Consider the following 16,278-nt stretch of genomic DNA (forward strand, 5'->3'; position numbering starts at 1 on the left):
TTGATGCCACATCCAGAAACAAGCTCCAGCTTTCTTCGGAAATCATTTCTGGTATTTTATGCATTTTAGCACCAATCCCTTGGGAGGCTTCTACCTTTCTACTAGTGATCAAAATCTTTATTTCCTTTGAAACCACCGCAGGATTCCTTTGCTTTCTGGTAATATACTAAAACTGCTGCCTGAAAACAATTATTGGACATGGATTGAATTTCATGACCCTCATTTTCTGATAAATTCAGAACAATGAAAACTGCTAATTTTAAATTCTCATGTACCCAGTCTCTCTTTATTTTCGTACCTATAAATTTGTAGCATTCGAGTTTGAAGAAGTTTTATATTTAAAAAATTCAGCTGAAAACTGGGTTATTCAATTGGGCTGTAGGAACAGCCATAACAGTAAAGTGCTCCATGGATTTGGTTCTCCAAGATGTAGTTGTACGATCGCAATTTGTGTCTACATAGAACCATTGATTTAATTTAAGTTAAGAAGTTTGTTTTAAAACATAAATTCACATGTTTTATTGTCACATCCTACAAGTCTACTTCCTTTGAATTTAGAAAAAAAAAACGTATGTTATAAGAATATATATATATATATATATATATATATATAGATCGAGATAGAGGGAGAGAGAAAGAGGAGGAGAAATCTTCTGGCCATCTTGCCCTTTGTCCTATCATGGCCATCTTTTTTTTTTCAAATCTGTGCCCAAAGATTATATATATATATATATATATTATATATATATAATATATATATATGCATGGGAATATTGCAGTTACCTCGGGTGGCTGATGACCCTTCAGAAGTGTAGTTATTCATAATCATATTTTGAAAGGACATTCTAAAGTGTGTAGTACTCGACAATGAAATTACATTTATTTAATTTCTTGTTGCTAATTTTATAAAAAATAAAAAATAAACTCATGAGTGGGCATCAGAAGTTTAGCTGCCTACCACTTAGTTTGGAATGTGGTGAGCCCATGTGCCCTAGGCGAGATCCATAATTACGGCTAAATAAATCTGAAAAAAATCCCCCAACCCTAATCTTCCATGTCACCTTAATTTCCAATCTATCAGGCTAAGGTCAGCGAGATGTTTTGCATTTTGTGCCAAGATACACACCTTGAGTAATGAACTCTTGACCTGCTTTAATTTGAAGGTCTTGAGTTTGATCCCGCCTGGTCCACAAGGCCCGTGTTTGCTCAACATGCGCTATTTGACCCACCAGGTTGGGACTACTAATCTGTCATTGTTAAAGAGCAAAACATGAATAAACATGTTGATTGACAGTAGGTTATCACAACAAAGGATAATGAGATTAGATAACAGGTGCAGTATCAACCCAATTACAATTGGCATTTAAAAGAAAGCGTCTGTGGACTTGGGATGGTGGCTCATGGGGGGGCCACCCTCAGTCATCGGACTTATAACGGATCCAAGATACAATTAGTTAGGAAGCTCTATTTAAATGAACGGATAGTTCATTTGGAGCGGGTGAAGATGATAACTAATTGAAAACTTTAAATTTATTTTGCTTTCATTTGTACATGTTTCCTTCTTTTAAATTCAATTTGTGCTCTTGTTCTTCACTAAACTTGTAGTTTTCGTCAGGGAATAGAGCTTATACTTTAATTACTGCTTCGGAGAGAGAGAGAGGTCCTTTGTCTTGTCAACAAATCTTTCAGTTTGTTTACCGTTCCAACATTCAGCGGCTCAAGATTTGATCTTTTATGTTTATTTTCAGTTCTGAAATGTCTAAGGTGGTGGCTTAATGGTTCAGTTTTATTCTTTTCCTTGTTTTCTTTTCAATGGAAAACCTGATTAACACTACAGAAAAAAAAAAACAATAGTTTTACCATGGGAGGAATGCATCAAATAATAGTGTTACCATGGGAGTAATGCGTCAGTAAAAATTGCAACGCCGTGTTGTAGCCACAATTTGATGAGTACAAGAATCCGAAGGTTAAACTTTACCTTTTGTACTCTTCACCTTGTAAAAGCAATTGACAATGGCATCGTCAGTTATGGTAACAATTCCAAATACATCATCTTTGAAGTAGAAAATCAATTTGTCTATGTTCCAATAACCTTTCTTAAACTTTGAGAGGTAGGCAATCTGTTCCTACATTTCATGGGTGAACGACGTCCACCAAGGGCTTGAGCTTGGGTGAACAAGAAAGCCACAAGTACCTCAGTTTCTCAACTTTGCCATGGCCTCCCAAACTACAAAAGGAACAACGTATCTGGTGTGTCTCTACTGAGCGGGAAAATATTAACTAATATCAAACTAGAGGTGGAACCAGGAATGTTTTGTTGCAAGAGCCAAACTATGGTTTCAAAATCTTAACAATTTTCAAAATTTTCACTTGTGTTAAACTAACATTTTGGAAATATACATATAAATTTTTGAATTTTTTGAATCAAAGAGTGGGGGTTGGGGGTGGGGGTGGGCTGGGGTGAGGGTCCGCCCCAGCACCAAGCCCATTTCCTTTCATCAAGCACGAGAACACTCATCCTAGAATCTTCATAACATTCCATCACACACAGAGGCGGAGGGAAGGAGGAGCCGGCAGGGCCTTGGCCCCCCTCAGATTTTAAAACTTTAAAAATTTATATGAAAATCTAAAAAATTTTAGTTTAATATATAAAAAATTTGAAAATTTCTATTTTGGCCTCTGTTAAAATTTTGAAACTATAGTTTGGCCCCTGCGACAAAAAATTCCTGGTTCCGCCCCTGATCACACATGCCTCATAACTAGAATGGGGACAACGGTTCCCATTCCAGTGATTCCTTGAAAAAAATTTCTGGAAACAAGTTACCAGTTAAAGGTTTTCAGAGGATCAAACTATACATAAAAGACAAATCTAAATGGGTAAAATTATTCAATGGTACATACTTTTAATCAACTATGCCCTTTTAAGTACTCACTGCGCATGGTCTGTATGTAACTTTATCGACCATGTCTTTCTCGTCTCTCATTTGTCTTGTCCTTATTTCTTTGTTGCCGTTGAAGATACAAGCAGGGGTAGAGTCAGGAGTTTTTCATTAGGAGCCGAATTATAGTTTCAAAATTTTAACAACAGCAAAAATATTTTTTTTTAATTTTTATATCAGAAATTTTTGTAAAAATTTACATGTAAATTTTTTTGAGTCTAAATACCAGCGATTGGAGATCATAAAATCGGGCAAGACGAGTTCAGCTTGGACTTGTTGGAAAATCAGTGATCCTCTGCCTCGAGTTTCGAACAAGTGAACACGGGGAAGACCCTCAGGATTTGAGGTCCATAGATTTAGTATGGGACCTTTCTCACCAATCTTAATTAGATCAAGTTTTTTGCTAATGTAAGAAGTTTGATCTTAATTATGCATATATTAGTTTGATTTAAGATCCTTAGTTTTGAGATTTTGCTTCGTTTTGTTTCATAAAAAGTTGGTCTATACCCATAAGAGGCTGCTTACATCTTGCTTACTGTTTCATTGTTCCTCAGTTTATGCAGAGCAATTCAACCTGGTGGAGTAACAAACTTTTCATTGCTCCTTTTCTATGCAAAGAACCAATTTCTTCTCTCTTACCTTCAGTAGGAACTAAAGGAGAGCACATAGTTGGTAAACTCGTGGCTCAGATTCGGATCGGTTGAAGACTGGGTTATGGGGTCAGAGAGTGGACTCGGCAACTTGGCTGGGTTATATCATAAATTTTTATTGTGCATGTTTTCAATAGTTAATAAATGAAAGAGGTGAGTCTGTTGAGACTTCATATTTGATTTTATCATCAAATAAAAATAAATGACATGTAATATGAGTATGTGTGTATATTTAGTAAAGTATACTACATTTCACAATTCAAAAATACAAACTTCAGTATTAACCAATGCACAATAAAATAGAAAACGTACTTAGTTGACAATCCCAGCTAACTCGGCGGGCTTTGACTCGCAATAAAGGGACGATCCAAGCTGACTTGGGCAAGTACTCTTTGCAATACTCCATTCAGATCTCTCAAGTCCTCAGAGCTGCCATTTGATCTTCCTACCGACCTGTACTCCATGTTCTATTCCCTGGACATTTTCTCTTCCCCTTTTGTAAACACCTCAAATTTTTCCAAAATTTTTGAAGATCCAAAACCCAAGTTCAGATCCAAATCGAGCATTTCAGATCCAAAATTCGAATCGCGTTTGAAACGACAAAATTTGAGCGTCGCGCGTGCATGGACGAAAATGTGTTTTTAAACGCAAGTTGCACGCTTGAGTGAGGCGACAATCAACTAAACCAAAATTGGATTTGGAGCGAGTTTGGAATCACTCAAAATGGAGTCGACCACGCATTTGTAACAAAAAAAAACCATTTCAATAATTTTATTTTATGAACAACATTTATTTATTTTACTATTTTATTAAATTTAAATTTAAAAAAATTGCGACCTCGTGCTTTGGCAACCGTGCGATCGCGCGGACGCGCGATCAACCCCTTTCCCCTCTCATTTTGACAAAAAAACCACTCTTTATGGGGCATTTTTACCATTTTTAGTGGGCATTAGCCCTGCCCACATCAGAAAATGTTTTCTTGCAGGCCTAATGGCCAATCCCACCTATTTCAATCCTATTTCTTTTACAAAAAAATTGAAAATAAGTCAAAATTAGTTGAAATCCTATGAAAATGTTATAAAATTTTAAAAAATTTGAATTTTGGGTTTTGGCTCCAAAATCCTCTATAAATACCCCCCACATCCCCCCTCTTGGCAAGAGTTAGCCCTTGGAAAAACTCTAGTGTATTCTCACTTAAAGACTTAGAGTTTTTCCCTTAGCTCTCTCTCTCCCTCTTCCTCTTTCCATTTCTCTTCTTTCTCTCCAACTTGGAGCAAGCTACAACTCTCTTGGAGACATCATCTTCATTATTTTGGAGATTATTTCAAGGTAAGTCCAAGATAATTTCAAGTATGGTTGTTCATTTTCTTAAGTTATTTCTCATTAGAGGTATGTAATCATCATCCCTCTCATTTCTCTCTTATTTTCTTTCTTCTCATCTTCATCTCTCCATGACCAAAAGAGATAGCACTCAACTTCTTTTTAGAGACAAGAGGCTATGCTCAAGTGCACCAAGAGTATGGAAAGATGAGATGATCTTTCATTTCATGATTGAATCATGTTTTCTCTTTTATTGAATATAGCATTGTTTTTTTTCTTCATTTTCTTCTCATCTTCATCTCATGACAAAAAGAAATATCACTCAACCTCTTTTTAGAGAAAAGATGCTATGCTCAAGTGCAACAGGATCATAGAAAGATGAGATGATCTTTCATTTCATGATTGAATCATGTCTTCTCTTTTATTGAATGTAGCATTGTGTTTCTTTCTTCCTTTTCTTCTCATCTTCATCTCTCCATAGCCAAAGGAGATAACACTCAATCTCTTCTTAGAGATAAGAGGCTATGCTCAAGTGTACCGGGGCATGAAAAGATGAGATGATCTTTCATTTTATAGTTACATTATGCCCTCTTTCCTAGTTGAATCTTTCTCTTTCCATCATCCTCTCTCTCTCTCTCTCTCTTTCCTTCCTTGAATATTGTCTATATATCATCCACGCATAGTTGCTTGGATTTCCCTTTTATATGTGAACATATGGTGGGAATGAGAGTGTGGTTAGGGGTTTTTTATTTTTATCTTCATATCAACTTTTGAGGTTGGGACTTGTCCAACCCGAGGAAAACCCTCACAAAAATGTACATGTTAATGTGCATTTGTATGTCATTTTGTGCTAGTTTCCTTTCTAATCATCCAATTAGGTACCCTAATGAGTGCCTCGTTATATTGCTTGATTTTCTTCCATACCCACCGGTGGAAGAAAAATATCCCTTGTGACAAACCAAATAATAACATTCCATATTTATATAAATCATATTTTCTAAAACATTTTTAAAAGAAACCTTCTAATGCGGCCTTAGCGACTTAGCTTAGACTCTTGCATGAGTCCAAGCTCTCCTCCGGCTCACATTAAACTTGAAGTTGGTAATTTTAAGTTATTCCTTGATTTCTAAACTTGTGAAGGCACGCATGTATATACATATTATATATATCCATGTGCGCATAATGATCTCCCCATCTTTCTCTCTCTATGCTTTCATTTTCCATTTTACAAATTTTCATATGTGCATGAATGCGTATGCATATGTGCTCTATTTCCTCTCTTTCAACATTTTATTCCTCTTTTCAAGACAAATATCTTCCCTTACAGAATTTCCTATACATACCATATATACGTATGTATATTTTTCTTTTCCTCTAATGCCTCTCTTTCTTTTCAAATCAATACATCTTTTTCTCTTAAGCTTTTATATATGTGTATATGTGACGGTATGTACACATATATGCATGTCTTTCTCTATCTTCTCTCTTTCTTTTCATCAGAGTGTTTTATCTCTTGTATTCTTTTAACATTCTCCTCTCATGATTTTTTTATTTACGACTTCATTAAGACCACAAACCAAGTAATGACCCAATATTGGAATCATGCTTGATGGTCTACAATCCAATCTCCTTTCAAAAAAAAAACTTTTCCTTCTTACATACGATAATTATAAAAACAAAAATCTTAGATGTATGTTGTGGTAGGAATGAATTTAGATGAATGTTGTGGTAAGAATGTTTTACATTCTTCCAATCATATAGGATGAATGTATCCATGCCTTCACCTTCACTCAATATCACTTATGATCACAAACACCACTCCAAAGAACTTAAGCAAGATGAGATGAAGCTCTAACTGGGTGGTAACTGAATTAGAACAAAATCTCAAACCTACTTAAAGTCTTAAGAGAACACTAAAATGACTTCAAAATGATTTCTCAAACTTTCCAAAGGATATTTTCCAATTTTAGTGTTCCCAAAATATTTCACATTCTCAAGCAACTCTTCAAGAGTCTTTTAAAAGTTTGAAACATCAAACTTTCAATATTTTTCTATACCGCATATAGAATAAAAAAGATGTTTAAGTTAAAACGAAATGCACCAATGATAAACATAGCCCTTGGGTTGATTACCCCGGTAAAGGCACCGGGAATGGTTGATCCTCGTACCGACGGGTGAGTCCTTTCTTTCTTATTTCAAAACAAAACCTCATTTTTCTGGAGCACTCCAAAACCAATGAAAATTTTGGGATGCAAACACCTTTCTTCTCTTTTCCCAATTTTTCTAGTTTCCCCAATGATTTAGTCAGAGGCGTTAGGAAATTGACACATAAAGATGATGCTCCACCTTGATGTGGAACTCAGGAAAGCACACAGCTGAAGGTTGATAGAAAAAAACCAAAAAGGTGAAAAAAAAACTCACAAAAAGATGAAGAAGGAGCTAGGCATTTGCCTGGGCTTGTTAGGGTCCTTCCCTTTCCCTTTCTTAGCAGCTCTCTTCCCAGCTCCGTCGCTCCCAGAGACCTTCATCTTTGTTCCCATCCTGAAATCACAAGTTACTCCATCTGATCTCCCAAAAACCTCAAAAAAAACCATAGGAAAACAAAATCTGATTTCCTTGTGGTGGGCAATGGTGGGCAATGGTGCTACCTTGTGTCGAGTTCCAGACAAGGAAGAGAGTTATGGATTTTTTTGTTTTTTTGGCTTCCCTCCTTTATTGCCTTCTCCAATCATCTTGAGACTCTTCATTTCTTTGCGGTCTTCTTCGTTGATTTGATCCTTGTGTGAAATTTTTGGAATAATTTTTTTTATTTCTTTCATAAATTTCCACTTCTGTATTTCTTCATCCTATCAATGGCTTTTGTGATTGCAATCGGATTTGGTGTTCTTTTCCCTTGTTGCAATCGATTTTTTCTCCGACCTGCTGAGTTTATGTTGATTGATTATTAAAATTGGATGAAACCAAAGCGGATTGAGCCGATGGATGAAAGCAGCTATGCTCTTCCCCGTTCTTTCCAATCCCAATGTATAAAAACAAATTCAAAATTAGCATACAAATTCATGAGATCACGATGCATAAAAGCTTCATGAGTAAAAAAAAACCATAATTTTACTTCTTAAAAATATGTTTAAAAATGTGACCTTTTTAAACAACAAAAATTTGGTTGAACACGCCTATGAGCTGATTGTTCGCACCCCACTTATCATGGCGTGGGCTGGGAAGTTTGCAAGTGAAGCAGGAAAAATCAAGTTTTTCTTGAAAATAGATTTTAAGAGAAAGGGAACCTCCCTTGCCACCATTAATGGGGGTAATCGATACGAGATCTGAATTTTCTCAAGCTTGACAAGTTTTTTGTTTTTCTGCACCATGTGTGAGGATTGGAATTCAGATTTTTAAAGTTCATTTCAAGCAAAGACTTGGATTTGATTGAAAATATTTCTGTACTTCAAAATTTTGAAGATTGGGAGTTCATCCTTGAAAAGTAATTTTTTAATTAATCATTGATTTTTAGCAATTGAGCCTTGAGTTGATCCCAAAAATTGCAATTTAGAAATGGAAATTGAGAATCAGAATATTGGATTTTGAATCAAATTGGGGATTGGGTAAATTTGAAGCTTTGTTCTTGAAACTAGGATCTTGGAATTGAAAATTGAAAGTTTGACCTAGACTTTAGAATTTCAAAGACAGTTTGGAATTTTAGGGTTTGAAATGTGACTTGAAAATTCTTGGAAGCCTTGGACCCGAATTCTGTTTAGAAGCGAAAATTGAATTTGGAAAAATTGGATTGAATAGTTCAAGTCTAGCTGAAATTTTGAGAATGGATCTTTGAGATTGAATTTTGGGTTCAGAATGGTTGGAACTCGACCAATTCAGAATTTTTGAAAACATCTTTGGTTTTAAGATTTTGATATTTGGATCTAGTTTTGGTATTTTGAGAGATTTGATTTGATTAGGTTGGTTTTGATCTTGAAATGAGATTAGAAAATTGGAAATTGAGAGAACAAGTCTAGTTTTAGGAGAATTTTCCTGATTGGAAAATTGGAATTTCGATTTTTTTTTTAATTTTATTCAAGGTTATGAAAATTTGTTTCAGTAGATTTTTGGATTTGAAAATTGGTTTGATTTTGAGAAATATCCAATGGAATCATTTTGAAAGTTCAGGTTTTATGTCCATGTTGAAAATTTTGTGCTTCTGCGTCAAAATAAGCAAGGTGGTCAAGTTTTTGTCATAATATGACTTAATCATGGTAGCAACTCCAACTTGATTCACCAAGATTTTAGTGAATATTAGGGGGTGCATTCATGAAGTGAGTCCATGTATGTATGAAATAAACTATATGATATTCATGCTTGACTTTATTTCTCTCCATGCATAATTAAATTTGATCTCACATACACATAGGTCCATCATGGAGGTGGAAAATATAAGATGTTCCCCAATCCCATCCTTGATGTGGAGGAGGTGTTTGGAGGTGCTGTCTCTGAGCTTAGGTTTTGAAATTTTAGTTTTGGAAATAGGATTTCAAAATTCATTTGATAGGCTGATTTCAGCTCATTTTTTACTAGATCCTAGGCAAAAGGAATTCATTTGTTTGAAAATTTGGATGAATTGAGCTTTGACAAATTTTCTCTTTGGGTAGCAATATCAATTTTGTGAACTCCTCTAGGATGAAACATTTTGAAAAATTGATTCTTGAATTTTGATTTTGGAAATAGCTTGACTATATTGATTTTGGAAAATGGCATGATTTTGGGAGATGGTTGGATTTTTTGAAATAGGTATTGCCGAATGGGTTTTGTAGAAAATTGAATTTCTTTTGTGGTTTTGGACTTGATCAAAGTCTTGTTAATTGCTGATTTTCAAAATCATGGTAATTTCTGAAAATTTCACCAACACACTAGACAGAAGTGTCGGTGTAAGGTATCATTGGCATGACCTAAACATAGGTAAACATTGACTATTATCAACGTCCTCTCACATCGGAAATAATCTATTATTTCGAACATGTTAGTGGCCTGCGATAAGAACTCTACTGACAGCAGGACAGTCCATTGGTAAAATATGACTTTTCATCCATTTAAATAATTTGGTGGACACTTGATGAGTGGCTAAAAAGGCTGGGGACGAGAAACATTCAAATATCTAAATAAAATAGTCAAATAATCAAAATAATATTCTACGAATAAGTGTACTTGAATTAGAGTGGTCCAAATTTGATGCGAAAATCCGGCCACAAAGCGCTGGAATCCGGTGATAACAAAAATTAGGGTAAAATGGGGGTTTTGTAATTGTGTAGACATTTATATAAATTACTAAATCAAGTTGAAGGTACTAAGGTGAACAAACATTGTTCCAAAATTTCACGTTGAAACCTCATTCCTGGCTTGCCGCAACAACCATGGAGAGCCTCCATGATCCACCTTGGCTAAAGTTTAAACAAGGGCACTTGCAAAGTGATCTAGGGACAGTCATCATCTCTTGGCTATGAGGGAACCCTTTACAAGCAGATGACAAGCTCAGCAGTCTGCTCTCACCTATGCAGGGGCAGAGCCAAGGGGGCCCACAAGGGCCTTGGCCCCTCTTAAAAAAAAAAATTAAATTTACAAGTAAATTTTAGAAATTTTCACTTGTCTTATATAAAAATTTTGAAAAATTATATTTCGGCGCGTGTCAAAATTTAAAAACTTTAATTCGGTCCCCCTCATAAAAAAATTTCTAGCTCCACCCCAGTACTTGGTAGCTTCAACCACCACCAGGAAGGCATACGAGATTGAAGTAATGGTCAAATCCCTGTCTGAGCATCCTTCATGCTTCTTCGCGCCTCCCTGTAGCCAAGCAATCATTACTTACCGACTGGCATGATATTTGCAGGCCTTCTTCCATGGATTATGCAAGAAGACGTGCACCGTTAGATCCTAGAGAGCACGATACTTGGGACTTGGATGGTGAGAGGCCACTCATTGGTCCTTGCGAACTAGTCCCATTTTAAAGGGAGTGGGTTGATGTCGTCCCCACTTAACTTGCATCTGTCACTCTACCCTTGAACCGGCTCCTACCTGCCACACTTGACAAGAGCCATCATACATGTTCATGGAGGCTATCTCATGGTCCAGACCTTAGTATGGGGCCACGCGCTTCTCAACTCTTGCCTGCATCCACTTATTGTAGCATGTCTGTCTGCCTCAGGAAGAAGTTAACCCAGCAACTCTAGCAGTCAAGAGTGAACCGGCCATGCCAGCCCAGTGCCCAACTCTAGCAACAAGGCTTGGAGTGAAAGTTGCAAGCTATGCATTAAAGGAGAGGAGGATATTTTGGTAACTTATTAAAAAAATGTCTTTTATAGTCTTTTTACTTTTTTCTATTTGCAATTTTGTCTTTATAAAAAGTTCGCTTAATGTATCTGTACCGATTCAAGCCAAAAGACAATGCTTTCTATTTGACCCAAACAGCACTGCATTTATGATTTATACATGGTACCTGCTGGTTTGGGACGATATTCACATAATTGGTATTTGTTTTCAATTACAAAAAATCAAATGAGAGAGATGTCATCATTTTGAGTAAGTTAAAACAGCTAGACAAGACTCTGTTGATTTATTTATGCATAAATGGTATGCCAGTTCAGTTCAACAACACTTCAGTTTGCCGAACCCAAATCAAACAAGAGGGAGAGGGAGAGAGAGGAAGAAGAGGCAACGAAATGGAAACACACATATTTAACCAAAATAATTAATCTATGACTAATCTTTTCCCAAGATGGTCCATTAACTCCTGTGGCAGATCGAGTGCAGGACAGTTGCAAATGTCCAACCGTTGAAGCTTCGAGAGGCAGGCGACCTGTTGCTGTGCATCGGTGGGACACGTTGTTTCATTTTGTAATGTCATTCACGTCCACCAGAGACTTCAGACTAGGGAAGTTAGAAAGCATCAGCTTTCTTAGTTTCGGGAGGCATTGCCAGTGGCCTCCCAAGCTGATGTCCTCAGAGAAACATTCTAGGATCAATTCCTCCAGTTGAGAGAGACCCCACACCGACTGAGGGACCCTTCCCCATTTGACCTCCTCATCAACATTATTGTCTCTCAAATACAGACATGTAAGGGAGGGTAGAAATGTTGGTACTTGTGTGGCAATGGCGATGGCAGTAGTACTGCTGATTCTGAATCCAACCCCAACTCAATGAGGTTAGGTAGTTGCTGAAGCAATTTCCATCCCAATCTTGCACTTGGGCAATTCCACACTGACAGCCTTTGGAGCTGACTCGCTTGACCCTCATACCCCGCCAGCTCCAATAGAGCGTAAATCCAGCCTTCTGTCTGCATCTTTGGACATTTGTAAAAGTGCGCCTCTCTTAAGCATGGCATATAAGTAAATGTTGATTCCCAGTTGGGCAAATTATTCACGCTCAGTTTCTCAAGTGAAGGAAGGCGAGGAGGGAGCTGCTTTAGAGCGTTTAGGTCAGACAACCAGAACCTCTTTAAAGCTGGCATGCGATCATCAGCTACTTGCTCTACCCTCCCACATCTCTTCACCTCCAACGACTCCAATGCAGGCATGTTAGCGAGAGTCTTCAGCTTTTCACATCTGCACACATCCAATGACTCCAATGCAGGCAAGTCACCAATCGTGTTGAGCCCATGACACTCCCAAATATCCAAGGACTTCAGCAAAGGCATGCTCTGTAATTCACACAATGTTGGGCAGTCGATTTTGATTCTCCAGTCTATAAGAGTTTTTAACCTTTTTTTTATCTAGGGCATGATTTTGGATCTGTAGGTTGGAATTAGATTTGGATCTGGACCTGAGGTTCCAGTTTGGATCTGAACCTTTGAATTTGGATCTGAATTTGGCACTAAGGCTTAGTTTTAGATCTAGAGCTCAGTTTTAGATCCAGATTGGGATCCAGGGATTATTTTTTTATCTAAAGTTGGGATTTGGATCCAAATCTGGATCTAAGGCTTGGCTTTTGGATCTTGACTTGGGAGTTTGGATTGGGTTTAGATCTAGATTTGACATGGATTATCAGCCTAGATTGAGGTAGGGCCTGGGTTGGAAGTTTACATTTAAATTCAGATGAGTTCCAAAATATAGTCGGTAACCAAATTAGAGGGTAATTGGATCAGAACTGTGATAAATTGAAGTATTTGAGACCCAAAATTGTTGAAAATAATTGTGAAACGCTAGATATATATTAACCTTCAAAATTTGGGGGTAATTACAAGGTTCAGCCAATTTATTAGGATCCAGTAGAATCTCATTGGGGATCTATCAAGAGAATATTAAGATTCTTAATAGCTACTGTTCATTATGGTCTAATCTTCAAATTTCAAACCACCCAAGAACAAAGAAGTTCATATGTATAGTGATGCGGACGGGGCGGAATGCCCAAATGTTCGATCGATGGTCAACATTTATGCAGCCTTCTTGGGACTGAATTTTGTTGCAGGAAGTTCAAAGAAACAGCAAGTTGTTTCTCAGTCTAGCATAGAGGCTGATCGAACGTCATGCAGTGGCCAACATAGCAGATGATGCAACGTGGTAGACAGTTTTCTAGTTGAACTTGGAATAAGAACAAAAAAGTCTGCCATCCATATGGTGTGACAATGTGAGTGCAAAATATTTTCCAACTTTTTCATAAGCTCTCATGACTATCATGTTACTCGAAGCAAGCTTAACATAGGAGCATCCTTATCGCCCAGCACCTAAGGGTTTGGTACCTGTTTCTTGGACAGAAAGAAAGTTGTGTGCACCATGGGCACGTCACGCACTAAAGGATGGAAGGACATTTTGGTCATTTGTTTAAAAGAAACGTCCTTTACAATCTTTTTATTTTTGTCTTTATAAAAAGTTTTTTCCTGTGTGAACTAAGTGTATTTTAGTCATTAACCGTAGTTGCGCACGGAAATTTATGCACCAGTATGGCGCATATAATCAGGTTTGCTATTTGAGGCTTCCCTTCTCAGTTTATTGGACAACCCATGGCATGATGTAACTTCTTCAGTGACACACTGGACCTCAGTCTTGCCCCTTAGTTCTCTTTCAGCTGGTGGAAGAGGCAAAACCAGCTTCAATTCCTAACCACAATTATTGATGTTCGATGAGTTGAGCCAACTCTAGTTCACTCTTGACCTCTCTTAGTTAAACTCGGATCGAGCTCAACTCATCTAATAAACAAGTCGTGTTTGGGTTAAAGTTAAGTAAACGAGTAGAGTTCGAGCTTGGCAAGCTCAACTTACGTAAACTTGAGTAAGATCACTTGAGTAAGATCAATAAGATAACATGTAAAAGATTATTTAGAATATCATCACGACAATAAACAGCTACATCGGATTTCCTCCTTCCCAGAAAGTTCCAACTCTCAAATTCTAATTTCGCTGTTTCTACTCGTGTTCAAATTGATTTTTTTTTTTAAATAATGGTCCGGCTAAGCTTCAGCCCAATCTTGGCCTGAGTTTAGCATCAGCAGTTTGAGTTCGAGCCAAATTCGAGCCAACAGATATAAGTATATCGTAACTTCTCTCTGCATATGCTTATATCTCATCTTGATCTTGGGTACCGTTTGGCAACAATAACAGTATGTAACTATTCCATATATTCTGTCCCAAATATTATGCACATTTATGTAAGATTATGTTACAACATTCCATGAATCTGCCCACCCTAAATATGAGGGCAGATACATACAACAATGATATACTGTTGTGCTTACCGGTTGACCCCTACTTCCTGCTTTGTTTCTAGAGTTGCAAGCATTTAAATGATATTTTCATTATTATTATTTTTTGGAGCTAGATTTGGTGGTTATATATGTTTGTGTTATTTTTAGTCTTATGTGAAATAATTGCTTATTTGTGTGCTTTAACTTATGTATGCTGGATTCCTGTCATTCCAGTAACATAGTGATCCAAATACTAGAATCTGTAAGTGATGGTCACATCAACTGGATCAGTGATTTATTATCAGCTATAATATGTATGACCAATCACCAGGTTTGATTACTCGCATGAAGCAAGATACGAGCATCAGAAATGTATGTGGAGCATACTAAGTGCGTGACTGAATTTTTATACTCTTGTACAGGCCTGAATGTGACAAACAACATTTAGGAAGCACTTTGATAAAAGTGAGATCCATTTAATTGATCAAAACATCAATAGAATATGTTACGAAACATTGCCAAAGGAAGCTCATTAAATTCATGTTCTTTTGTTGCTATGACTTTCGATTGTTGATTTTGGCTTTTGCCTTTATATTATTGGGTAAATCATTAAGCTATGTTCATGCATTATGACTTTCGATTGTTGATTTTTGGCTTTTGCCTTTATATTATTCGGTAAATCATTAAGCTATGTTAATGCATTGAGATATGGCACCCCTGACTATTAAAATTCCTCAACATCTTACAAGATATTATGTATCAAGCCAAAATTACTAGTAGTACTTTAGACGGACCAACAGTTACAATACACACCAGGGACGGATGCACGGCGCCAGCAGGGGGCTTGGTCCCCTACCCCCAAATTTAAAAAAAATCAAACATTGATATGTAATTTTCATAAATTTTAGTTTAACGTATATAAAAAATTTGAAAAATTCTATTTTGGTCTCTATTAAAATTTTGAAACTATAGTTCGGTTCTGACACACACATTCTAACATATAGAGCACTGATATGATTGTGCAAGTAATGTTGATCTTATTTTTCTTGTGGATTAAATATTTGAGTACTGGTCATGCTATGAGTCACCAAAGAAATGATTGTCAAATAATATGCTTTTTGGCTCCTTTAGTGTTACGTAGAAATTAAGCTCTCTTTTTGTGCAGTTTAACTGCTAACATGTATCTGTGCGTTTTGCTTTGTTTCTTTTTGTGTGCTTTTGAACGGTTGAGTCAATTTTTGGCAAACATCACCGTGAATATCAGCATTAATTGCAACTCTCCTGATCTTTCTACATTGTACAGATTGATTTTGCTGGGACCTAATCCCCAGCAAGCTGTTCATGCAACATAAATTCTGCTTTTGACTAGCAAGTAAACCAATCAAATGACAGCATTTCTTTCACTTCTGTTTTGAGAAATTTGGTGGTGATTCTGCCGTCGACTGCTGAATGTTTGTTTCTTGGTCCTGATCTAGCAGCAGCAGGATGCATTACGTGCCTCAAATTAATCCTGAAGTTCTTTCTTGAATTCAAAAGTTCCAGCATAACGAGAAACCACTAACGAGGTATAGCATAAGCAACTACTTGGTTGAACTGTTAAATTTCCATAGAATAGATGCTTGATCCATGCAAATGCTAACGGAATTCTGTTTTTATCTTAATTTTTAAATTTTGGAGATACATAAACGGTAGTCATGGATATTACAGTTGCT

Source organism: Nymphaea colorata, chromosome 8 (assembly GCF_008831285.2).
Source record: "Nymphaea colorata isolate Beijing-Zhang1983 chromosome 8, ASM883128v2, whole genome shotgun sequence".
Lineage (NCBI taxonomy): Eukaryota > Viridiplantae > Streptophyta > Magnoliopsida > Nymphaeales > Nymphaeaceae > Nymphaea > Nymphaea colorata.